At 50.4% G+C, this 23012-nt stretch overlaps 3 non-coding genes across 3 annotated transcripts; 1 reads left to right on the top strand and 2 right to left on the bottom strand.

The window, feature by feature from the left end:
• Positions 1-2899: 2899 nt before the first annotated feature.
• On the bottom strand, positions 2900-2981 carry TRNAS-GCU (transfer RNA serine (anticodon GCU)). Its single transcript has one exon. It is a non-coding gene; the product is annotated as a tRNA-Ser (tRNA).
• A 7217-nt stretch (positions 2982-10198) lies between these two features.
• On the bottom strand, positions 10199-10280 carry TRNAS-ACU (transfer RNA serine (anticodon ACU)). Its single transcript has one exon. It is a non-coding gene; the product is annotated as a tRNA-Ser (tRNA).
• A 9888-nt stretch (positions 10281-20168) lies between these two features.
• On the top strand, positions 20169-20250 carry TRNAL-UAA (transfer RNA leucine (anticodon UAA)). Its single transcript has one exon. It is a non-coding gene; the product is annotated as a tRNA-Leu (tRNA).
• Positions 20251-23012: the final 2762 nt, after the last annotated feature.

The raw sequence follows: 23012 nt of genomic DNA on the forward strand, positions 1-23012 counted from the left end.
TCCTTGTTATGGGGCAGGAGAAATAAAGCTTGTTATCCTTGTATGTAAATTGGGGCGCACAACTGTGCTCGGCAGACCCCGACTGAGGGACTCACGCCTCAGTTCAATAGCACTTGCTAAGCAGGGGACAGTTTTGTTCTAAAAGCCAAATGGGCCAGTGCCTGGGTCCTAATACTAAAATTTAAGGGATTAGATCAGTTTTAGGACAGAGTGGCTGTGGAGGGATGAGTGAGTCCCTAGACAACATAGTGAGAATAGTGCCTTCTTATTTTCCCCCTTTTCCACCCAGGGTGGCAGGTGAACTCTACAGAGGCACCTCTGGGCTTGCACTGACTAAGGACAACAGCTGTGAGTGGGGTGCAGAGAGGGGATGGCTCATGTTAAAGGACTTTTGGTTGCTGGACTTATGAACCGTAGGGAGAAGGACACTGCCCAGCTTATTTGGGGGGTGGGTCTTTTCCTCTTGGTTTATGTTTATGCGTTGGGGCTGCTGACATGACTTCTGCTAACCCTGGGCTTACATTGCAATGTAGACATACCCTGAGAGGGCATCTATAACGTGATAAAAGCAGTGTGGCCCGGCTGGCCTGGATCATCTGACTTAGACTCCTGGGGCTCAGGTTGTGAGGCTAAAAACTGCAGTGCAGACATTTAGGCTCAGACTGGCGCCCAGGTTCGGAGACCCTCACCCCTTGTGGGGTCTCGGAGGCTGGGTTCAAGCCCAAGTGTCTACACTGTAATTTTATAACCCAGCAGCACAAGCCCCACAAGCCTGAATCAACTGACCCAGGGTTTGAGAATAGTGACTTGGGTGTGTTTATGACAGTGCAGACATAATACTACGCTATGTCCACGCTGCAATGAAACACCCAGGGCTGCCCCATTCCAGCTCAGGCTCCCGAGGCTTTGGCCGTGGAGTGGTAAATTTGCAGTGTAGATGTCTCAGCTCAGGCTCAATACTGGGCTCTGGGACCCCTCAAAGTTGGGAGGGAGTTTTAGCAAGCAAAAAAGGTAAAACCGCAATGAAGTGCTACCCTGGACTCAATGGGCATTTCTCCATTCGTCTGCCTGCTTTGGGGCAGGGACAATAGCACATCCTGCTGCATTCATTATTTCATAGGGTGGTTTAGGATTTTCATTCTCAGACGCTGGGCACAAAGCAGGACTCAACCGTTAGCATAAACTAGGTGAGCTGCCCACAGATTCTGGCAGCCACAATGAGCATTTGGTGTGAGAGCTCAGACCTGCCCCTGTCCCAGAGAGAGAGGGTCATCCATGAGGGGACTGGACCACTGACCTACCAGCTCCTAACTCCCAAACGTTCAGTAACTCTGTTATCAGTGCCTTTGTGTGTAATTTAAACCATAAGAAAACCCACACTGGGCTAGACCAAAGGTCCTTCTGACAACAGCCAAGAGCAGGTGCCCCAAAAGCCACTCAACAGGGCACCACTGGCAGTTATTATCCCTGCCTCAAAAGCAGACAGACGAATGGAGAACAGCCATGAGTCCAGGGTGATACTTCCCTGCGGTTTTACCATTTGCACTTGCTAAACTCCCTCCCAACCTTCTGGGCTCCTAGACCTATCCTAGTGTTATGTCTACACTATGATTAAAACACCCCGGTCACCTGTCTCAAAGCCCACGTCAGCTGACTCAGGGTTATGGGACTTGGACTGCAAGACTATAAAATTACAGTGCAGACATATGGACTCGAAGCCAAGCTCTGAGACCCCACAAGGGGTGAGGGTTTCTGAACCCAGGCTTCAGTGTGAACACAAATATCTGCACCACTGTTTTTAGCCTCTCAGCTTTAGCTCCATGAGCCCAAGTCAGATGACCCAGGTCAGCCATGCTGCCATCTTTATCCCGGGAGAGATGGATTCTAAGGGCACGTTCCCATTGCAATGGAAGCCCAGGTGTGGCACGCTGTGCTTAAAGCAGCACCCTGCAAGCCCCATATTCACCACTCTCATATAGTGATGATACATTTTCAACAAAGTCTGCCTGGTGAGGGATCATTTTAAAAATCTTGAACTGTTCATCTGTTGAACCTTAATGTCTTCTTGCATTCCATGTGCTCACATTGGTTTGGGAAGTTATGAAGTTTGCTCTGTGTGCATTACAGAAATATGTTATAAAGTTGGGAAATGCCCCCCACCAGCCTATCAGGGGCGACAAGGGAGGAGCCAAACTCACTGCTGGCCTATTAAAGGTGGCTACAGTCCCAAGGACTATCCCAGGAACCGTGTACAATGCAGACTTTGCCGAGATAACACAGCAACAATGGACATTGCTTGACTCACATCATAGCAAAGGAGCTTTCTAGAAAGTTGGAAGAAACTATGAAAGGGGGGAAGAGACATCATGACTTGGCATCTCTCCCCCACAAATCAATAGCTGGAAACACACCTGGATGACAAAACTGATTCATAAATCAGAAGAGAATAATAAGAATACATTCAAACCAAAGTCCCCAAATAGCTAGTACTGGTTTTTTCAGCTGAAAATTTTCAGTTTGGGGAATTTTGTTTTCCCAGTCAGACCTTGCCAAGGGAAGCAGGGAGAAAATGTTTGAGTTGCCTCCTTCAGAACAGCTTAGCCTAGACACTCTAGCTTTGGGTCACTGTCATGGCCTTGCTGAGAACTGGGGTATTTTAATAATTTGGGGAGGTCTCAGGGTGTTTGGGGGAGATTATGAGGCTGTTACCTTTTGAGATAAAACTAAGACATACAGGACTAGAGAATTTTTTTTAGAAATCTGATACTTAGACATTTTATTTAAAGGAAGGGAGTTTCTGAGCAGGGTTTTCTTTGCAAGAAGCAACATTGTTTGATCTGTCATTGTACCAAAGGGGGAGATGGTTGTCTAGAAAGGAAGAGCAAAGACTAAATGCATCCGATGAGGACGGGATTCGAACCCATGCGTGCAAAGCACAATGGATTAGCAGTCCATCGCCTTAACCACTCGGCCACCTCATCTGAGGTGTCAGGAAATGGACAGGACGAGAAATCTAAGACCAGCAGAGATAGGGACACTAAGGTGTTCTTAAATACTAAGCGGAAGCAGGGGCTGAATGAGCTCCCCACTCACACGTACTGACCAGCTGTGGGAAAGGCTTCAGGAACAGACTATGTTTGCATAGACACACCTACTCTGCCTAGGTATGCAGCATCATGGGGCCGCTTCCCCAAAATGACCATTTTTAGCTGGTGGCGGGTTACAAATCACTTTAGCACTGAGTGGTATGAAATGTTATTATCCTTCCTGCATGAGTGAAGGGCAGCAGAACATACTTAGTCGGTCCTGATGGGTGAGGAATAGCATTTATTGGACTGCATAGAAGTGATTCAGAACGTCACCCTAAAGCAGTGGTCCTCAAACATTTCACACTGTGCCCTCTTATCCATGGCTGTGGGCCCTCGGAGCTTCAGTTGAAAACTGGGGCTGGGAGTAAGGTGTTGCTTGCTGAAGAAAGGGGTGCAGACAGGGGCAAGGGGGTCGAGGCCAAGCTGGCAGTCAGGGGCCCAGGCTGAGGGTGGGGTTGGAAAAGAGCTGGGACAGAGTTGGGCTGACTGGTGCTCCCTCCATGGGGGCTGGCTCAGCCCCTGAGGTGCCCCTATGAATCTTCCTCTTTGTTCCCCTAGGAGTCATGCCCCACATTTTGGGGACCACTGAACCCTACACGATAAGCAGGGGCTAGTGATGCCAAAGCCCAGGGAAAGGGAGAACAAATGCAGGGGCCCCAGCACTGGAACTAGGCCCCCTCACTTCTGTCTGTGGCTCTGCCCCCTGCCACACCTTCCACCCACGGCCCCATCCACTATGTCACCTCTGTTCCACCACTTCCCCCACTAGCCCCACCTGTCACTCCTTTACCCCTGCCCCGCTGTGGCCCCAAGACCAGAGAAGCTCTGTGCCCCTGCTGCAGCCCCCGGGCCATAGCACGGAGTGAGAGCTCCTCCTGCCCTGGGGCTGACATGGGGGAGACTTTTCCAGGGGGACCTAATTTCTCCAGGGCCCCTAGTCATGGGCTCCACTGCCCCTTGGTGACACAAGGTTTGGGGAGGCTGAGCCCCCCCGAGCCTCCATTATGTGCTGCCCAGGCTACCACTGCTCAGTGTGTGGCCAGTCTCTCTGTGTTCTTGTTTGTGCTGGGGAGCCTGGCTGGCCTTAGGAGTGGGGCCCCCCGGCAGCTGCCCAGGGCTCCAGGGGGTCAAAGGGCACTGTGTGCCAGTGCTAAGGTGCTCACTGCTCTCCCCTGCCCCAATGCTCCTCCGTGGCCCCATAGGGGGTTGTGGGGAGCGAGGAGCAACACTATGTGCTCCATGCATCCTGGTCACTTTCCCCACCTGGGCTGTGCTGTGAGGGGAGCATCAGAAGCTGCTGCTCTCTGCCCTCCCCTTATGCAGCCTGGCTGAGGAAAGTGACCCGGATGCAGGGAACTCAGGTGATGTTGCTTCTTGCCCCCCACCCCACCCCCGCAGCCCTCAGGGGTGCCTGGAGGAGCAGCGTTCCAGGGAAGAGTGGGTAGCAATGCCAGCTGCTCCATGCACACAGGTCACTGTCCCCACGTGGGTGCAGGAGGTGGTGCAGGGTTTAGGGTGAAGGGGGTGCAGGATAGGGGCAGTGGCTGGTAGCACAGGAGGGGAGTGTGGGAGTTAAGGGCAAAGGGGACACAGCGTAGGGGTTAGGGTACAGAAGGGGCAGGAGATAGGAGTGAAGGAGGCACAAGGGTTGGGAGTGCAGGAGCTGGGGAGAAAGGGGGAGGGGATCGTCCAGGGGCAGTAGGGAAGTGCCAAAGTACAAATTTTGCCCAGGACACCATTTCCCCCATGCTGGTCCCTGAGAACATTTCTTGCTGGGAGGGGGAGGGGAGAGAGATGAGGCATTTCCTCTCTGTTTCTTTTGTCTCCATTTTCTGCTCCTTTCTTCAATTACAGAAACCTCCCTTGTGTTTCAGATTGTGCAGTGACGCCTTCCCCACCCCAGGCCTCTGGAGCCTTTGGAGCAGAAAGATCCCAGGAGCTGAGGAGGAATCCAGGGGTGAGTAGCTGGCAGGAAGGAGTCCTAGCAGCTCTTCTGGGAGTGCAGGGGAGAAATGACTCCCCCTTCTCTGGATTCTCCCCGTGGGGCTCTGGGGAGCAGGGAGTGTTGTGTGATAAATTCCATCCAACATCCCCCTTTGATCCAAGCTGAGGGACATCTCAGCTCTGCACGTTCCCCTTGGCAGCACCAAACAAGGGATGTTTTCCACTGCGCAGGAGACCCAGCCAGGGTCTGATGTGCTGGAGATATGTTGGGAAAGGGACTGTCTGAATTCCCAAGGCAGGAAACGAACAATCTACAGCGACATCATTAACCACAAACACGCTCTAACCATGATCCAGCCAGTAGGGAAATAGGCAGGAATTCTTGGTGTTCAGCCATGGCCACATGTACAGAGCTGCACAGCAGTGAGTTTGCTGGCGAAGCTGGTCTGAGCAAACAGTTGGAAATGACCCTTCAGTGAGAACAGAACCAGAGTGTAGAAAGGCCCATGTGTTAAGTGGTTGTGGCTGAGGGCTTAGGGAGCTGGAGTATGACACCATAGGGGTCTTTCTGTGGAGGGTTGATTTTTGCAAGCTGGAAAGGCTGGTGTGTGGTGTCTTCATGGCTGTACTTTCAGTGATGCAGGTTTCTCTATCCCATTGTTCCACGGGCATCCACTAGATTGCCAGCTGCCTTTCAACTGCAGTATGGAGACTGTTTGTGTGCGGGGAGAGACAGTGTGTGTGTTGAGGTAGGTAAGACTGGATCATTATTATCCCTACTTGAAAGAGGGAGAAGCTAAGGCTGAGAAAGGAGAATTGACTTGTCTTAGGTCACACAGCCAGTCAGTGGCAGAGTTGGGAAAAGGACTCAAGAGCCTTGATTTTGAAACTAACCATCAGATCTTGAATTTCATACATGGAATGACCTGAGTAAAGTGCTCTCACATGAGCTGCAGACCAACAACAGTGCACAGTAATTATTCAGCAAGTATTTGAGGAGAACTGCAATGTTAGAAAGAATCAGGAACTGCTCAGAAACCATTAATGCAGAGAAGCAGCAAAATTCTTCAAACATATGACTGGTTATGACTTATTTACTTGGTCGTAAAAGAGAAGAAAAAGGACCTGAGTCTCCTCCTTGTCAATAACCCCCTGCTCAGCCAGTCAGGGTAGAGCCTGAGGATGGGAGGCTGAGGGTTCTCACCAGAGGCCAAAGGATGGCTCAGGTTACTGGTGGGGATCACTGCCCGAGCACTATCTCAGCCGCACATTTTTGGGTGGACCTCCCAGAGTGGGAGCTACAGAGCACTCCCTCGCAACACACACACACACACACACACACACGCACCCCTCACTTGGTGTTGGGAGGGGAACAGGTGAAAGGACAAAAGAAGCAAGAGACAAAGAGAAAGGAGGAAGGGATGGATGGAGGAAAAGGTGAAACAAAAAGGACAAACCCTAATGTCCCCAGTGAGTCTAAGGGACAAAATCTCAGGTGTGGAATAAAATTCAGCCTCCTTAAGCTCATGTTTTCCATGCCTAGAATTCAACTGTCACCATATGGATCATACTGAACAGGTTTCAAACCTCGAGGAGGCTCTTACCTTCTGAACAGGAATGGCTGTTTTCTAGTAAAATCAGGCAAAGGGAAGGAGAAAACTTGAAAGAGTTTCCTCCTGGCGCTCACATACATGAACCCGAATACTCTCTCAGTCCTCAAAGAGAGACCTGGAGAAGGAGACTTCCTGAAGCAAAGCCACAGGGGTCTCTGAGGTTTCCTTGGCCCCTCGCCGCCTCTCCTGCCTGGCTGATGTCAGCATCTCTCTGTGAGGTCATCACCTCCCCACCACCTTTGACCAATAGTCTTAGCTCCTGCAAAAGGCTTTTGTGATGTCACTGCCATACCCCTCCCTTGCTGTGCTAATGTCCTGCCCCTGGCCAGGCACTTTGGAGGTTTGAGCTACTCCCTGTGGATCACCCCACTCAAAGACCGTTCATTCTAGGAAGCAAGCCAGTAGTTTTGGATCATCTGCAAAGTTTGTCATCTCACTGTTCAGCAGATCATTGATTAATATGTTGACTAGTTCTGGTCCCAGTACAGACACCACTAGATACTTGTTTCCATCTTGAAAGCTGACCATTTAGTCCTACCCTTTGTTTCCTATCTTTTAACTAGCTTTTGATCCATGTGAGGACCTTCCAGAGGTGAAAGTAAGCCGGTATGTTACCGTATGGGGTACTGGCAAGAGCCAGTACGCTGTGCCAGTCCGGCCCATCTTCCCCAGGCTGGTGATTTAAAGGGTCCATGGCTCCCTGCTGCGGTCGGAGCCCTGGGCCCTTTAAATCACCTCCCAAGCCCCTTTGCCGGAGCCCCGGGGAGCAAATCACTACCGTGGATGCTGCTCTCTCCTGCTCTGCGAACACAGAGCAGGGGTGGCAGAAGCTTCCTTACAGTGGGGGGGCACTGTTATCCGAACTGTGGCACCCCCATGACACTCCTTCCTTAAGGACCCCCACTCACAGCATCTCTCCCCTCAAGGCCACACCCACAGAACGCCTCTTCCCCAAGACTGTACCCTTTCCCCTCCCCTCCATCATTTGTCCTAACAGCCAATAAAGAGTGGTGGGGCCATGGCCCTCTAACCCCCCTGTTCCAGCACCCCGACACAGAGCTAAGCAGGCAGCAGCGTGTACGTGTATGTGTGTGTGTGTGACAGAGAGTGCTGGGCTGTGCTGAGCTGAGCCAGTGAGAGAAGGGGGGCTGATGTCGGGGCTGTCCCCTGCCTCAGGACTGGTTGCTTCCAGCAGCTGTCTAAACTTAGAGACAGTGTGCCGACACACTCACTCTTCCGCAACACACAGACTGTCTCTCCTCCCCACACACACATGCTCTCTACCCCACCACGCACATTGCAGTTGAAAAGCAGCTGGCAATCTAGTAGGATGCCCACGGAACAATGGGATAGAAAACTGTATCATGTGATGCTGTACCAGCCTGTGAGGCATTGCAAACCCTTCCCAAAGCACCCTGCAGCCAGTTGCACAGTGGGATAGCTACCACAATGCACTGCTCTCTGTGGCCATCCAAGAGATGCTAGCATGGATGTGCTCTGGTGACACAGGATGGACATGCAACAGCTGTTCAATTAAAACACTTTAACTAAAGCCACATCACCTATTAGTGTAGGCCTAGCATGAGAGTGAGACAAGACCTAGCTCCATTGAAATTAAAGGACCACAACTTCCTCTGTAGTTAGCAGGAATTGAACGTGTGCAGGGAGACCACAATGGATTTGTGGCCCATCACCTGGGCCACTTGGCCACAACTACTTGCTTGACATGTGGCTCTCACTCTAGTTCTGTTCTTCCTGAGTGATGCATTCCAGTTTCCTCAGACTAGCTTCCACAACGCACACACTGCTGTGCCATTATAGACTCATAGACTCTAGGACTGGAAGGGACCTCGAGAGGTCATCAAGTCCAGTCCCCTGCCCTCATGGCAGGACCAAATACTGTCTAGACCATCCCTAATAGATATTTATCTAACCTACTCTTAAATACCTCCAGAGATGGAGATTTCACAACTTCCCTAGGCAATCTATTCCAGTGTTTAACTACCCTGACAGTTAGGAACTTTTTCCTAATGTCCAACCTAAATCTCCCTTGCTGCAGTTTAAGCCCATTGCTTCTTGTTCTATCACTGGAGGCTAAGGTGAACAAGTTCTCTCCCTCCTCCTGATGACACCCTTTTAGATACCTGAAAACTGCTATCATGTCTCCTCTCAGTCTTCTCTTTTCCAAACTAAACAAACCCAATTCCTTCAGCCTTCCTTCATAGGTCATGTTCTCAAGACCTTTAATCATTCTTGTTGCTCTTCTCTGGAACCTCTCCAATTTGTCCACATCTTTCTTGAAATGTGGTGCCCAGAACTGGACACAATACTCCAGCTGAGGCCTAACCAGCACACAGTAATGCAGAAGAATGACTTCTCGTGTCTTGTTTACAACACACCTGTTAATGCATCCCAGAATCACGTTTGCTTTTTTTGCAACAGTATCACACTGTTGACTCATATTAAGCTTGTGGTCCACTATGACCCCTAGATCTCTTTCTGCCATACTCCTTCCTAGACAGTCTCTTCCCATTCTGTATGTGTGAAACTGATTGTTCCTTCCTAAGTGGAGCACTTTGCATTTATCTTTATTGAACTTCATCCTGTTTACCTCAGACCATTTCTCCAATTTGTCCAGATCATTTTGAATTTTGACCTTGTCCTCCAAAGCAGTTGCAATCCCTCCCAGTTTGGTATCATCCGCAAACGTAATAAGCGTACTTTCTATGCCAACATCTAAATCGTTGATGAAGATATTGAACAGAGCTGGTCCCAAAACAAACACCTGCGGAACCCCACTTGTTATACCTTTCCAGCAGGATTGGGAGCCATTAATAACTACTCTCTGAGTATGGTTATCGAGCCAGTTATGCACCCACCTTATAGTAGCCCCATCTAAACTGTACTTTCTCAGTTTATCTATAAGAATATCATGCGAGACCGTATCCAATGCCTTACTAAAGTCTAGGTATATCACATCCACCGCTTCTCCCTTATCCACAAGACATCATGACTTGGCCTCTCTCCTCCACAACTCAGCAGCTGGAAACGCACCTGGAGGAGAAAGACTGAACTGATTCAGAAATCAGAAGAGAATAATAACAATAATACTTTCAAATCAAAGTCTCCAAACAAAGTAGTATTGGTTTTTCAGCAGAAAATTTTCAGTTTGGGGAATTTAGTTTTCTCAGTCAGACCTTGCCAAGAGAAGCAGGGAGAAAATGTTTGAGTTGCCTCCTTCAGAACAGCTTGGCCTAGACACTAGCTCTGGTTCACTGCTCTGGCCTTGCTCGGGTTGAGGGTATTTTAATAATTTGGGCAGGTCCCAGGGTGTTTGGGGGAGATGATGAGGATGTTACCTTTTGAGATAAAAACTAAGAAATACACCACTAGAGAATTTTTTTTTAAAGAAAACTGGGATTTAGACATTTTATTTAAAGGAAGGGAGTTCTGAGCAGGTTTTATTTGCAAGAAGAAACATTGTTTGATCTGTTATTGTACCAAAGGGGGAAGATGGTTTTCTACAAAGGAAGGGTGAAGACTAAACACATTTGGTAAGGATGGGATTCAAACCCATGCATGCAGAGAACAATGGATTAGTAATCCACCACCTTAACCATTTGGCCACCTCATCTGAGCTGTCAAGAAAGAGACAGGAGAAGAAATCTAAGGCTAGGAGAGATAGGGACAATAAGGAGTTTTTAAATACTAAGCGGAAGCGGAAGCGGGGGCTGAATGAGCTCCCCCCCTCACATCTAGTGAGGAGCTGGGGGAAAGACTTCAGGAACAGACCATGTTTGCACAGATACACCTACTCTGCCTAGGTATGCAGCATCATGGAGCTGCTTTCCCAAAATGACCAGTTTTGGCTGGTGGTGGGTTACAAATCACTTTAGGATTGAATGGAATGAAATGTTATTATCTTTCCTGTATGAGTGAAGGGCAGCAAAACATACCTAGTCTGTCCTGATGGAGGGGTGGGTGGATGAGGAATAGCTTCTATTGGACTTTGTAGAAGTGATTGAGGACATCATCCTAAACCAGTGGTCCCCAAACATTTCACACTGTGCCCTCTTTTCCATGGCTGTGGACCCTTGGAAGCCGTGGTCAAGAACCGAGGCTGGGAGTGGGGGTGTTGCTTGCTGGAGAGAGAGGTGCAGACGGGTAAGGGGGTCAAGGCCAAGCTGGAAGCCAAAGCCCCAGGATAAGGGTGGGGTTGGGGAAGAGCTGGGACAGAGTGAGGCTGAATGGTGCTTCCTCCATGGGGGCTGGCTCAGGCCCTGAGGTGCCCCCAAGATTATTCCTCTGTGTCCCCCTAGGAGTCATGCCGCACATTTTGGGAACCACTGAACCCTACTTGCTAAGCAGGGCTAGTGATGCCAAAGCCCAGGGAAAGGGAGAACAAGTGCAGGGCCCCCAGCACTGGAACCATGTGAAGGGGCTGCAGAAGAGGGGCAATGGCTGGTGGCACAGGGAGTTAAGGACAAAGGGGGAACAGGAGGGGGCAAGATTAGGGGTGAAGGAGGTGCAAGGGTTGGGTGTGCAGGAGCTAGCAGTAAAGGGGGAGTGGGGATCATTCAGGGGCAATAGGGAAGTGCCAAAGTACAAGTTTTGCCCAGGGCACCATTTTCCCTAATGCTGGTCTGAGCAAACAATTGGAAATGACCCTTCAGTGAGACCAGTGTAGAAAAGCACCTTTGTTAAGTGGTTGTGGCTGAGTGCTTAGGGAGCTGGGTTAAAAAACAGCAGGCATCTCTCTGTGGAGGTTTGATTCTTGCCTGCTAGGCAAGGTTGGTGTGTGGTGTCTGCATGGCTGTATTTTCAGTGTCTGATTACCCATGGTGCCACAGGGAGCCAAGTCTAGACACATTCAGAGGCTCTTTGCCAGGGTTTCTCAAACTTCCTTTCACTACAACCCCCTTCTGCTGAAAAACACCTTACTACATGGCCCTGGAAAGAGGGACCAAGCCCCTCCACACTGAGCAGAGGCAGAGGAGACAAAGCCTGAGCCCTGCCCCAGTTGTGGGAGGGCAAAAACCAGAGCTTGAGGGATTCAGCCCTGGGCGGTGGGACTCAGACTTTTGGCTTCAGCCTCAGGCACCAACAAGTCTAATGCCAGCCCTGGCAACCCCATTAAAACAGGGTCACATCCCACTTTGGGGTCCTGACTCATAGTTTGAGAACCACTGCTCTATGCTGAGGGGAGGGAGCTTTCCTGTGGGTGTAGTTGATTCACTTCCCCAAGAGGTGGCAGCTATATCAGTGGGAGAAGCTATATCGGTGGGTGTGCAAGTTGTGGTGTTTACCACATTTAAGAAGTTTAATAAAACCCCATTTTTAAAACCATCTGTGGTCTGGGAATGGTAAAGGACGTCGATGAAGCAGGGTTTGTCCTTCAAAGTCCTGGAGATCACGATTCCATGCACCTGTTGTCATGGGGGTATAGCTCAGTGGTAGAGTGTTTGATTGCAGCTCATGCGGTCCTCACTTCAACCCCAGTGTTCTTCTATAACTTTCTTTCTTTTTTTTAAAAAAAGGAAAACATTTTCATTTCCATTCTCCATTATGTTCAGGAGCTCCACTATACGGGGGGGAGGGGGCTAGATATGAATGTAAACATTCAACATTTCACTGTCCAAATGCATAAAAACCTAGCGAAGCTGTCCATCAGCTGAAATCAGTTCCAATCCTCTTAGTGTCTAGTTTATGTTTTCATCAATTAAACAAAGGTATCATATGAATGTGCATTTGCAGATCCCACTTCTCTAGGAGCTATGTTGTGCAGAAGAACAAGAACCACATCCAGTTGGGGTTCAGGATTCTGATGAGCAAAGAGCCAACAAATGTTCTGAGGGCTGGAGAAAAATGCCTTCTAGTGAGCTATTGAACGAGCTCAACCTGTTTAGCTTATCAAAAGAAGATTGAAAGGTGACTTCATTGAAGTGTTGAAGGGCCTTAATGGAGAGAAAAGATTGGGTATGAAAGGGCTCTTTAGTCTAGCAGAGAAAGTCATAACAAGACCCAATGGCTGGAAGGTGAAAAGGGACAAATTCATATTACAAATAAGACACAAATATGCAACAGCGAGGATGATTCACCACAGGAACAAGCTACCAAGGAAAGTGGTGGATTTGCCATCTCCTGATGTCTTCTAATGAAAACTAGATGCGTTTGTGGAATGTGTTTGCCCCCAAAGTAGCTATTGTGTCATACAGGAGGCCTGCGATATGCAGGGGGTCAGGTTAGATGCTCTAATGGTCTCTTCTGGCCATAAAGTTGACTAATTTCTGAAAAACTGAGTATAGCGCTGGGAGCAGCGTCTGATGTACTACTGTCTAGCCAGCTTGCTTCCTAGAACGAATGCTCCTTGAGTGGGGTGATCCACAGGGAGTAGCACAAACCTCCAAAGTGCCTGGGCAGGGGCAGGACATTATCACAGCAAGGGAGGGGTATGGCAGTGACATCACAAAGGCCTTTTTCAGGAACTCAAACTATTGGTCAAAGGTGGTGGGGAGGTGGTGACCTCACAGAAAGATGCAACATCAGCCAGGCAGGACAGGGGCGAAGGGCCGGGGAAACCTCAGAGACCCCTGTGGCTTTGCATCAGCAAGTCTCCTTCTCCAAGTCTCTCTTTGAGGACTGAGAGAGTATTCATGTTCACGGACGTGAGCGCCAGGAGGAACCTCTTTTGAGTTTTCTCCTTCCCTTTTTGTGATTTTACTAGAAAACAGATGTCCCTGTTTAGAAGGTAAGAGCCTCCTCAAGGTTTAAAACCTGTTCAGTCTGATCTCTCTGTTGACAGTTGAAATCTAGGCATGGAAAATACAAGTTTAAGGACACAGAATTTTATTCTGCACCTGGGATTTTGTCCTTTAGAATCACTGGGGACATTAGAGTTTGTCCTTTTTATTTCACCTTTTCCTCCATCCCTCCCTCCCTCCTTTCTCTTTGTCTCTTTCTTCTTTTGTCCTTTCAGTTGTTCCCCTCCCAACACCAGGAGCTGTGTGTGTGTGTGTGTGTGTGTGTGTGTGTGTGTGTGTTGTGAGGGAGTGCTCGGCAGCACACACTGTGGGAGGTCCACCCAGAAATGTGGAGCTGAAATAGTGCTCGGGCAGTGATCCCCACCGGTGACTTGGGCCATCCTTTGGGCTCTCTGGTGAAAACCCTCGGCCTCCTGTTCTCAGTCTCTACCCTGATTGGCTGAGCAGGGGGTTATTGACAGGGAGGAGACTCAGGTCCTTGTTGCTCTCTTTGAAGACCAAGGAAATAAGTCAGAACCAATTATGTTTGATTAATTCTGCTGCTTCGGTGCATTAATAGTCTCTGAGCAGTTCATGATTCTCTCTAACATTGCAGTTCTCCTAAAATACTTGCAGAATAATTACTGTGCAGTGTTGGTCTGCAGCTCATTTGAGAGCACTTTACTCAAGTCAGTCAATGTTTGCAATTCAAGATCTGATGGTTACTTTGAAAATCAGGGCTCTTGGGGTCCTATTCCCAATTCTGCCACTGGCTGGCTGTGTGACCTAAAACAAGTTAATTCTCCTTTCTCAGCCTTAGCTTCTCCCTCTTTCAAGTAGGGATAGTAATGATCCGCTCCTACCTACCTCACGGTGGGTGGAGGATGGGGATCCATTGGAGAGTGTCACTAGGAGTAGTGCATAATATGAGGTGTCCTATCACGTTTACTCTGAGCAGATTATGACATAATAGAATAGCTGAAATAGTCTCTTTTATTTGTATTTTTTCATTTTGAAATTGTTAAGAGCAGCAACTACTTAGCTCAGAGTGAAACATCTTAACTCATGTTTGTAATCTAAGTGTCTCCTCTTTGTGTGCAACGAGGCAATTTAACACACTCTGACAAACAGGAGATGCTTTTGTTTTGCAACAAAATATTTTTGCAAAGAACTTTCATCCCATTTATTTCGATTTCAAGAAAGAAAGTGGTTTAGTCTGAATGGAATTTTCTGATAGAAATGGTTTCAATTAAATTTCTCCACTATCTCAATTCCTGAGCTCTATCCCTGCCTCTGGGGAGTGGGGGTTTCCTGGTTGTTAGAACAGGAGTCAGGACCGGTGGCTTCTCTTTCTGGCTCTGCCACCGCCTTGCTGTGTAGGCCCTTGGGTAGGTCACTTCCCTTCTCTGGAACTCAGGCTCCTCCCCCTCTGTCCAATGGGAACAGGGACAGTTCTCAAACTCTGGGCATTCCTTAGCCTGAGTGAGATAAGGGGCGTTAAAACCCTCTGTGAAGGAGAAAGGGGAGTTTCACGGTGTTTAGCACCAAGGAATTCTAAAGTTTGCTAAAATGTCTAGTCTGTGGAAACAAGAAATGGTTGGGGCAAAACTTTTTAACCACTGCCTTTTTTAAAGCCCATTCATGGGTGTGTGTCCCTATCTCTCAAGTACCTGGGGTTCTTTGCCAGGAGGAGAGAAGAGATTCCTGCCTCTGTTTTTGTGGCCTTAACAAACCAGGTTTTGTGCTCCAGTTCTCGTCTGAGATCCCTGAAGAAGAACATCTTCCCACCCTTGAACAAGACAGGACCTATCTTTAAAAGGGAACAAAGAGAACTCTGAGACTTACTAGCTCACCTCACTTCCATAGCTGGAGAGATACTGGAGTACATTCTTAAACTATCAGTTTGTCAGCAGCACCAACAGGATAGTTTGGTTCTTAGGACTAGTGAGCATGGATTTGTCAGGAACAAATCATTCCAAACTAATCCTCTTTCCTTCTTCGGCAAGGTTCCGGGCCTAGTGGAGGTGGGTAAACAGTAGATGGGATCTAGCTCGGTGTTACTAAGGCTTTTGACACAGTCCCGTAGGACAGTCTAACAAGCAAACGAGGGAAATGTGGTCTAGATGCAATCAGTGTGATGTGGGTGCAGAGCTGGTTGAAAGCCCAGACTCCAAGAGCCCTTCTTCATGTCTGGCTGTCCAACAGAGAGGGTGTACCTGTTGGGTCTGGCAGGGATCAGTCCGGGGTCTGGTACTATTCAATATTTTCATTACTGATTTGGAAAATGGAGCGGAGAGCATGCTTCTAAAATTTGCAAATGACACCAAGCACTTTGGATCACAGGACTGGAATTCAAAATGCCCTTAACAAACTGGAGAATTGGTCTTCTTGAGACAAACTCCATGGCTGGGCCCCTCTCTCTAGACTGGGATGAAGTGAAACCCAAGAGCCAAACACTCCTCCTCCTCCTGGGCAGTGCGCTCTGCCCTTGAATGGTCAGATGCTGATTAGCACTGTCAGAACAGCGTTGTCTGGGAGATTCTCCCAGCACTTTTCAATAGCGGGAAAGTATGAAATCCCATCAATGGAACTCAGGAGTCCTGACTCCCAGTCCCCTGGTCCAGTGTCTCCAGTGGAGCACACTCCCTCTCAAAGGCAGGGGGAGCAGCCATGAGAGCCTGCTTGCAATTTCCTGCTGTGAGAGGGAGTGTGCAGCAGTGGCTAGCAAAGGGGCCTGGAAAGAAGGACTGCTGGGTCCCATCCATACTTCTGACACTTGGTGTGACCCTGAGTCAGTAGCTTCCCCTCCCCAGGCTTGTTTCTCATCAGTAGGGTTGGGGGTGCAGTCCCAACAGCCCAGGGGGATTGGGAGGCTCCAGGAAGGTGTGTAAAGTGCTGGGATTTCAGGATCCCGGAGGTGCTGTCACCCCTGCACTAGGGTGATGTTCTGCACTCCCTGATGCTGGCCAAGTTTCTCCTTTCCCTGGCAATAAGACAGACTCTTGTTTTCACAGGCAGCTGATCACCCAGTGTCATCACCCTGCCTGCTGGCTGGGCAGGGTAACTCCTCAGGTCACCACCCTCCTCTCCAGCCTGTCTTGGGCTTGGAGAGTGAGGAGAAGGGCGAGGGATGACATTGAACATCTTCCATCCATCGCTTCATCACCAGAGCAAGTGAGTGGCATTAGGGCTCCATGGTGGCATCCCCTGTCTGTCTGGGGAGAGGTAGAAAGAGGGGGAGAGAATCTCTCCCAAAGGACATTAGATTTGCAAACAGCCCCCAGGAGCCCCTCACTCTCAGACTGGGGAGGGGCTTCTCCAGAGCCGTCTCCAGCGTGTTTTGCAAGATCCCAGCAAGGGGCTCCCAGCCCTTCCCTTGTGAGAGACTGTTCCCCAGGCTGAGAGTCTCTGAGCTGGGCCAGACCCGGTGAGCTGCTGAGCATGGAAATCAATGGGAAACGAAGGGGCCCTGGCCTTGCTATGTCTAGGGACTTTGAAGTGGGGAATGGTTTCCTAGGAGAAGTCTGGACTCCTGGGTTCTGTTCCTTCTCTAGCCTGGGCGGGGGATGGGTGGGAGGAAGTGTGAGTGTGTCCTGGGCTGGCAGGAGGGAGCTGCTTGTCCAAAGTGAGCAGTAGTCTTTGTGATTGACCCCAGTGCTTGAAAAGGACGAGACTCCCCGGTTCTTGCAGCCCCAGGGATCATGAGGGGGAAGGTTGAGGGGAAGCAGATCATGCAATGATCTCCTGCCAGTGTGTGTAGCTTGCACTCCCTGCACCCCTGTGGGGGGGAGGAGGAGCTGCTCTCATAGACTCATAGACTCATAGGTCAGAAGGGACCAATCTGATCATCTAGTCTGACCTCCTGCACAAGGCAGGCCACAGAACCCCACCCATCCAATTTTATACAACTCCTATCCCAGGACCGAGTTATTGAAATCCTCAAAAATGGTTTGAAGACCTCAAGCTGCAGAGACACCACCAGCAAGCGACCCGTGCCCCACGCTGCAGGGGAAGGCGAAAAACCTCCAGGGCACCTGCCAATCCGCCCTGGAGGAAAATTCCTTCCCGACCCCAAATATGGCGATCAGCTAAACCCTGAGCATGTGGGCAAGAGTCACCAGCCAGCACCCAAGAAGGAGTTCTCCGCAGCAACTCAGTACCCATCGCATGCAACATTTCCCCGCAGACCACTGAGCAGACCTGTCTGGGGGTAATTCAAGATCAATTGCCCAAATTAACGATCCTATCATAACATCCCCTCCATATACTTATCAAGCTTTGTCTTAAAGCCAGGAAAGTCTTTTGCCCCTACTACTTCCCTCGGAAGGCTATTCCAGAACTTCACTCCCCTAATGGTCAGAAACCTTCGTCTAATTTCAAGTCTAAACTTCCTAATATCCAGTTTATACCCATTCGTCCTCGTGGCTACATTAGTACTAAGCTTAAATAATTCCTCTCCCTCCCTAACGTTAACCCCCTTGAAATATTTATATAGTGCGAGCATATCCCCCCTCAGCCTTCTTTTGGCCAGGCTAAACAAGCCAAGCTCTTTGAGTCTCCTTTCATAAGGCAGTCCCTGGCTGGAGCAGGGATGGGGAGAGACCAAACAAGTTGGTTAGTGAGAGGCTGCCTTGACCCCAGACTCACGTCTGCTCACCGCTCGGTTCCAGGATGGCCAGGCACCTGAGGATGTTCAGGAAGAAGGCTCTGCAGGCGGCCCCAGAGCCTGTGGGAAGCAGCTGCCATCTTCCCCAGGAGCGGAGCGGCCCCACCGTCCCCAATGGTGGGGAAGGAGCTCTCGGCCGGGCCAGGAGGTGGAAGTGCCCAGCCTTCTCGAAGAGGAAACCTGCTCCCGGTGCAGGCGCCTAGGTGGGAGAGGCACTGTCAAGGCCAAAATGGAGCTGGGCCAGGATGCAGCTGGGCAGGCAGGACCCAGCCCAGGAGCGGAACCGGGCAGGGTGGTTCCGGGGCTTGTTGTGTGGGCAGCAGCTGCCCCAGGAGTCCAGCCCCGATTTCCAGCAGGAGGCATCGCCCTGCGCGGTCAGTGGGGACCTTCCAGCCTTCCCAGGGCAGGAGGTGGAGGATCCCTCTCCCAGCCCCAGCAGCTCGGCCCGCTTCCTGTGGGACAACAGCAGCGCCTGGGACTTGGACAGCAGCGAGGCTGATGGTCGCTTCTGCTTTATTCCAGGTGAGGAGCCTGGCTGGGTTCGGAGGGGTAAGGAAGGGGCTGTGAACACTCCGGGCCCAGGCCCTCGAGCAGTGCTATGGGGGTGGGTCCCCAGCTCAGGTGTCTGGCCTGAGCCACCGACCTCCACTGACACTAGATGCTGCCACTTTAATCCTTGATGTGCCATTGGGTTGGGGGGGAGTATGGGAGGCACCTCCCAGGGAGTCCAGGATTGTGGGTCTCTTTGCTATGGACTCCTGAAGGAGTTGGGGGCTGATGACACTGAGGCTACTTGGAATCAAATACATTTGAGATACAAGTACATAGCCCATATTCATAACTTCAAACACAAAAATGGAACACACATACAGCCAGCATAATTATAACCAGCAAATCATAACCTTTTCATAGACACCTCACACGACAACCTTTGCACAATATTTGCTGCACATATATAACAGTGGTGGCAACAATGATCCCTACGGTCCCAGTTCATATTAATAACATCACAGAAGGCTATAGAGAAGTGGGAGAGAGGTGTCTTCCAGCCGGCGTGTCTCGTCTGTTTCTCCCTTGCCGCTTGGGCCGAGGTGCGAAGGGAGCGAAACGTCCCCGGCTGAAGGTTTTGCGCTCGACCTTGAAGATTAAGCCCGACCCCCCGGCATGGCTATGTCTGGGTTGTCCTGGGCTCTGGGGGCAGAGGGCTGAGCTGGGAGAAGGGGCAGATGAGGGGATTTTGTCTCTGATAGATAAGGGCTTTGTCAGGAGGAAGTTGTAGGTCACATGCTGGGGGTGTCAGTGAGATTTGAGCTGGGGCAGCAGCAGCAGGGAAGCAGTGTGTGTGTGTGCGGGGGGATTCACTTGGTAAAAATGAAACTGCCAAGCCACTCCCTTTGCTGGAGCAAAAGCCTCTCATTTATCTCCTCAACTCCCTTCCATGAAAATCTCCACCCCTCCCCTGGTGCTGAGAGACCCCCTTTACTCCCATGGAGATTTGTAATTGTTCTAACTCTTACTTTGCGTTGTCCAAATAGTTTTCCCAGAAAAATGATCAAGGACATTTCAAATGAGAAAAACAAACGAAACCAGAGAAACTCCCACCACACACAGTTTGGGTCTGAATTTTTCTACTGAAATTTGGAGATAATCAAACTCCTTCCTCTGTTGGCCAGAAACTAAAGCTAGACCTCCCCTGCTGTAGCTGTGACTTCTGCTACCAAACCACCAATGTGCTGTCTCCTCTTGTGAGACATTTCTCTGCACAATACTGCTGCTAATCGAGTTATTGATTCCAGGCAACATTTTCCTTAGCCTGGTTCCATATGTCACTGGTTTCTATAGCAAAGGTCAGTCCCTAGCCCTGTGGTCCAGACATCCTCATTCACATCAGGCTTCAAGTTGAGAATCATTTCCTATTCCCGCTCTGTGGGAGGGGAGACTTTTAAACGCGCTCTCTGTGCGACTGAACATGGCTAAGCAAAGAGAACAAACCCAAATCCCCCCTGTGCTTTGGGAGCCAGGTTTGGGGTGGGAATTCTGTAGTTCAGATGACTTCACACCTGGTCATTGTGATTCTTTACCAGTTTCTCTGGCATTGAGGCACTTTTACACTTCAGCTTTGATGGCTAAGTGGTTAAGGTGTTGGAGTTAAAATCTAATAGGGTTCCCCTGCGCAGGTTCAAATCCTGCTCACAGCGAGGCCTGTGTTTTAGCCAGTATCTTATCCGGGCAATTCCCTGTGTACAACCCCCTGAGACACTCTCAAGTCTCTCCCCACCCCAAGTAAATCCTCTTCTGCTCCTTTCATAGAGATCCCTGGGACACCACCTCACACTGTGTCCCTGAGGTGTCAGGAAAACTCTCAGTGCCTGTAGCCTCTGCCACTCACCTAGTGCCCCATAGATCAGCCATAGCCCTGGTTCTGCTCCTCTCTCTAGTGTGTGAAAGGAGCTAAGTCAGTGACTCCATGGGATTTGTCCCGGACTCCTCTAGGGCCGGCCCTGATGGGAAGCACTGACTGTCACAGTGACAATACAACTGACCAGCATTGCGGGGGAGGCTGAGAGAGATTCGCACTCATCAGGTCTCTTCTCTCCCCCAAGGTGAGCCAGACACTGCCCTCTCCTGACTCTCACTCTAGCAACTGGACACTAAGGAGCCATTTCCCCACAGGAAGTGCATTGAGTGCCCCTGTGGTGCTGGGGGGGGTCTGGCGCTGCTGCTGCCTGTGGGGCTGGCAGGGGGGTTGATGTGTGCACAGACTGTCAGCTGCCAGGCCGGAGGGGACACTTGGGACCTTACCAGACTGTCTCATTGAAGACGAGGGGTTGAAAGACCAATACAGACACTCTCCAGAGCACGGAGCAACATCCGCCCATGCAGCCAGGCAATGAGCATTTCTCACAGCCTGGAGCCAAGGGTGAGGTGGCAGCTACTGTTCCAGTAGCTCAGTTGGGAGAGTGTTAGACTGAAGATCTAAAGGTCCCTGGTTCAATCCTGGGCTTTGGCAAGCTCTGTCATTATGCTTTGTGCAGAGATGGCTTGCCCTCCGCGAGCACAGCAGTGCCTCCACCCAAGGTGAGTTCCTGACCTTGGGATCTGCAGTAGGAAAACACAGAAGGGGCTTACTTGCCCCTAGTTGGCCCATCTGACCTTTAATGATGAGAGTTGTCTTTCCCAACATGGTGGGAAGAAAGTGAGGCAGGGCAGCCCTCAGGAATGGTGCCAGAGGGCTGCTAAGCAGGGGTTGGGGATGAAAACTCCTCTGTGCAGCTGAGCAAGAGCAGTACCAGGGAAGGGGCATCTGTAAAAGTGACCCCACACACCTCTGGGCAGCTGGTGCTGACAGCACCAAGGGAAGGCTTAAAAGCCACAGAGCAACTGAGGGCAGGACCATATCTAGGTGTGGCCTTCAGACAGGCACAAAAACACCCAGCCAGGCTGCTCCCTGCCATGCCAAACACCCACTGAAGGTCATCAGCATGCAGGGTGGCTGCTGATGCTCTGTGGCCAACATCAGAAGATAGTAGGAAAGCAGGGTCAGGACCAGCCCCCATGGTGTGGCCTCTGACTGGTCCCACTCAAGGTGCTCACTTTTGCTGTGGGAAAGGAGATTTTACCCCAAGAGGCTTTTCCCAAGCTGGCAAGAAGCAGAGAAACACCCAGGCTCCTAAGACGCTATGTAGCAAGTACCCTCCAGCACAGAGACAGGTGCACATGCTAGCTCAGGCAGCCGCCCACTTTCTTTGGTAAGTCAGGAAGGGCAAAGGCTAGACTGGAAGCACCTGGGTCTCATGTCCCAGCCTTTGTGACACCCAACCCCCAGCTCCTTTCCAGGGCTCTAGCTCTAGCTGAAGCCAGAGCATTGGCCTGAGCAGCGAAGAAGAGGTTCCAGCCCTGAAGGAAGCAGGACGTTTAGCACAATAGTAAAACTGCAGAAACACACCCACCAAGGGACTCAAACCCTCAATCTTCTGATGCACCCTCAGACGTCTTATCCATTAGGCCACATGGTAACATAAGAAAAGACCCTCCAAGCACTTCTTTGGAAAAGGCAGACACTGTGTTTCTCAGGTCATCTACTGAGTGGGGCTGAGACTCTCTGGACACAAGTAGAGTTCCCAGCGACACGTGAGACTTAATTCTATGGAGCCAGGTGCAGGGCTTTGGAAGGGAGGCTCAGGCATGGGGGATTGGGGTGCAGTGAACGGACTGGCTGTCTAGGTGTGGAAATTTAGTCACACTGAGGCACAGAAAGGATGAGGAGGAGGAATCCTGCTGACAGTCAGTGGCTGTGCAGAAATAGAGGAGTGGTTCTGGGGACAATTTTTGCCTCTCTTTTGCCTACCTGCTAGCTCTTGTGGTGAATGGTGAAGATGATCTCAACTAGCTCAGTTGGTAGCACATCAAGCTCTTAATCTGAGGATCCAGGGTTCAAGACCCTGTCCAGGCACCCAGTTTTAAGTTGCCTTGTGTGCCAGGAGCCAAATGATTCGTGGTACTTCTCCACCAGCCACATGAGTATTCCTAGAATCCATGGCCATTTCCTGGAAAGGTTCTTTTCCTCAGGAATCAGGAGAGAGGCCACATCTGCATTACCAGAGGACCTCCTGCAGGCATGCTGCTGAAGGCAGCCTGACTGCCACCCTCACAGTGACTGGCAGGCCGTTCCCTGCAGCTTGCCGTCCCAGGCATGCACTTGCTGCACTGGTGCCTGGAGCTGCCCCTGTCCCTGACCCAGGGCAGAGGATATTGGAAGCTGAACATCCAGAGCTTGCAAGATAAAGGAGCAGGGGGGCTAAGCCTGGCGTTGTTGGCAGAACGGGAAAGCATCAGAGGGTTCTATGGCAACCAGAGGGATTGACGGGAGTCGGTGAGGGAGGAGTTGGCGGCTTTGTTCCAGCAGTCAGGCAAACACCGCAATATCAAAGAAACCAATGGTGCCTAGTCCTGTAGTGTT

Source organism: Gopherus flavomarginatus (genome assembly GCF_025201925.1).
Source record: "Gopherus flavomarginatus isolate rGopFla2 chromosome 13 unlocalized genomic scaffold, rGopFla2.mat.asm SUPER_13_unloc_1, whole genome shotgun sequence".
Classification (NCBI taxonomy): Eukaryota; Metazoa; Chordata; order Testudines; family Testudinidae; genus Gopherus; species Gopherus flavomarginatus.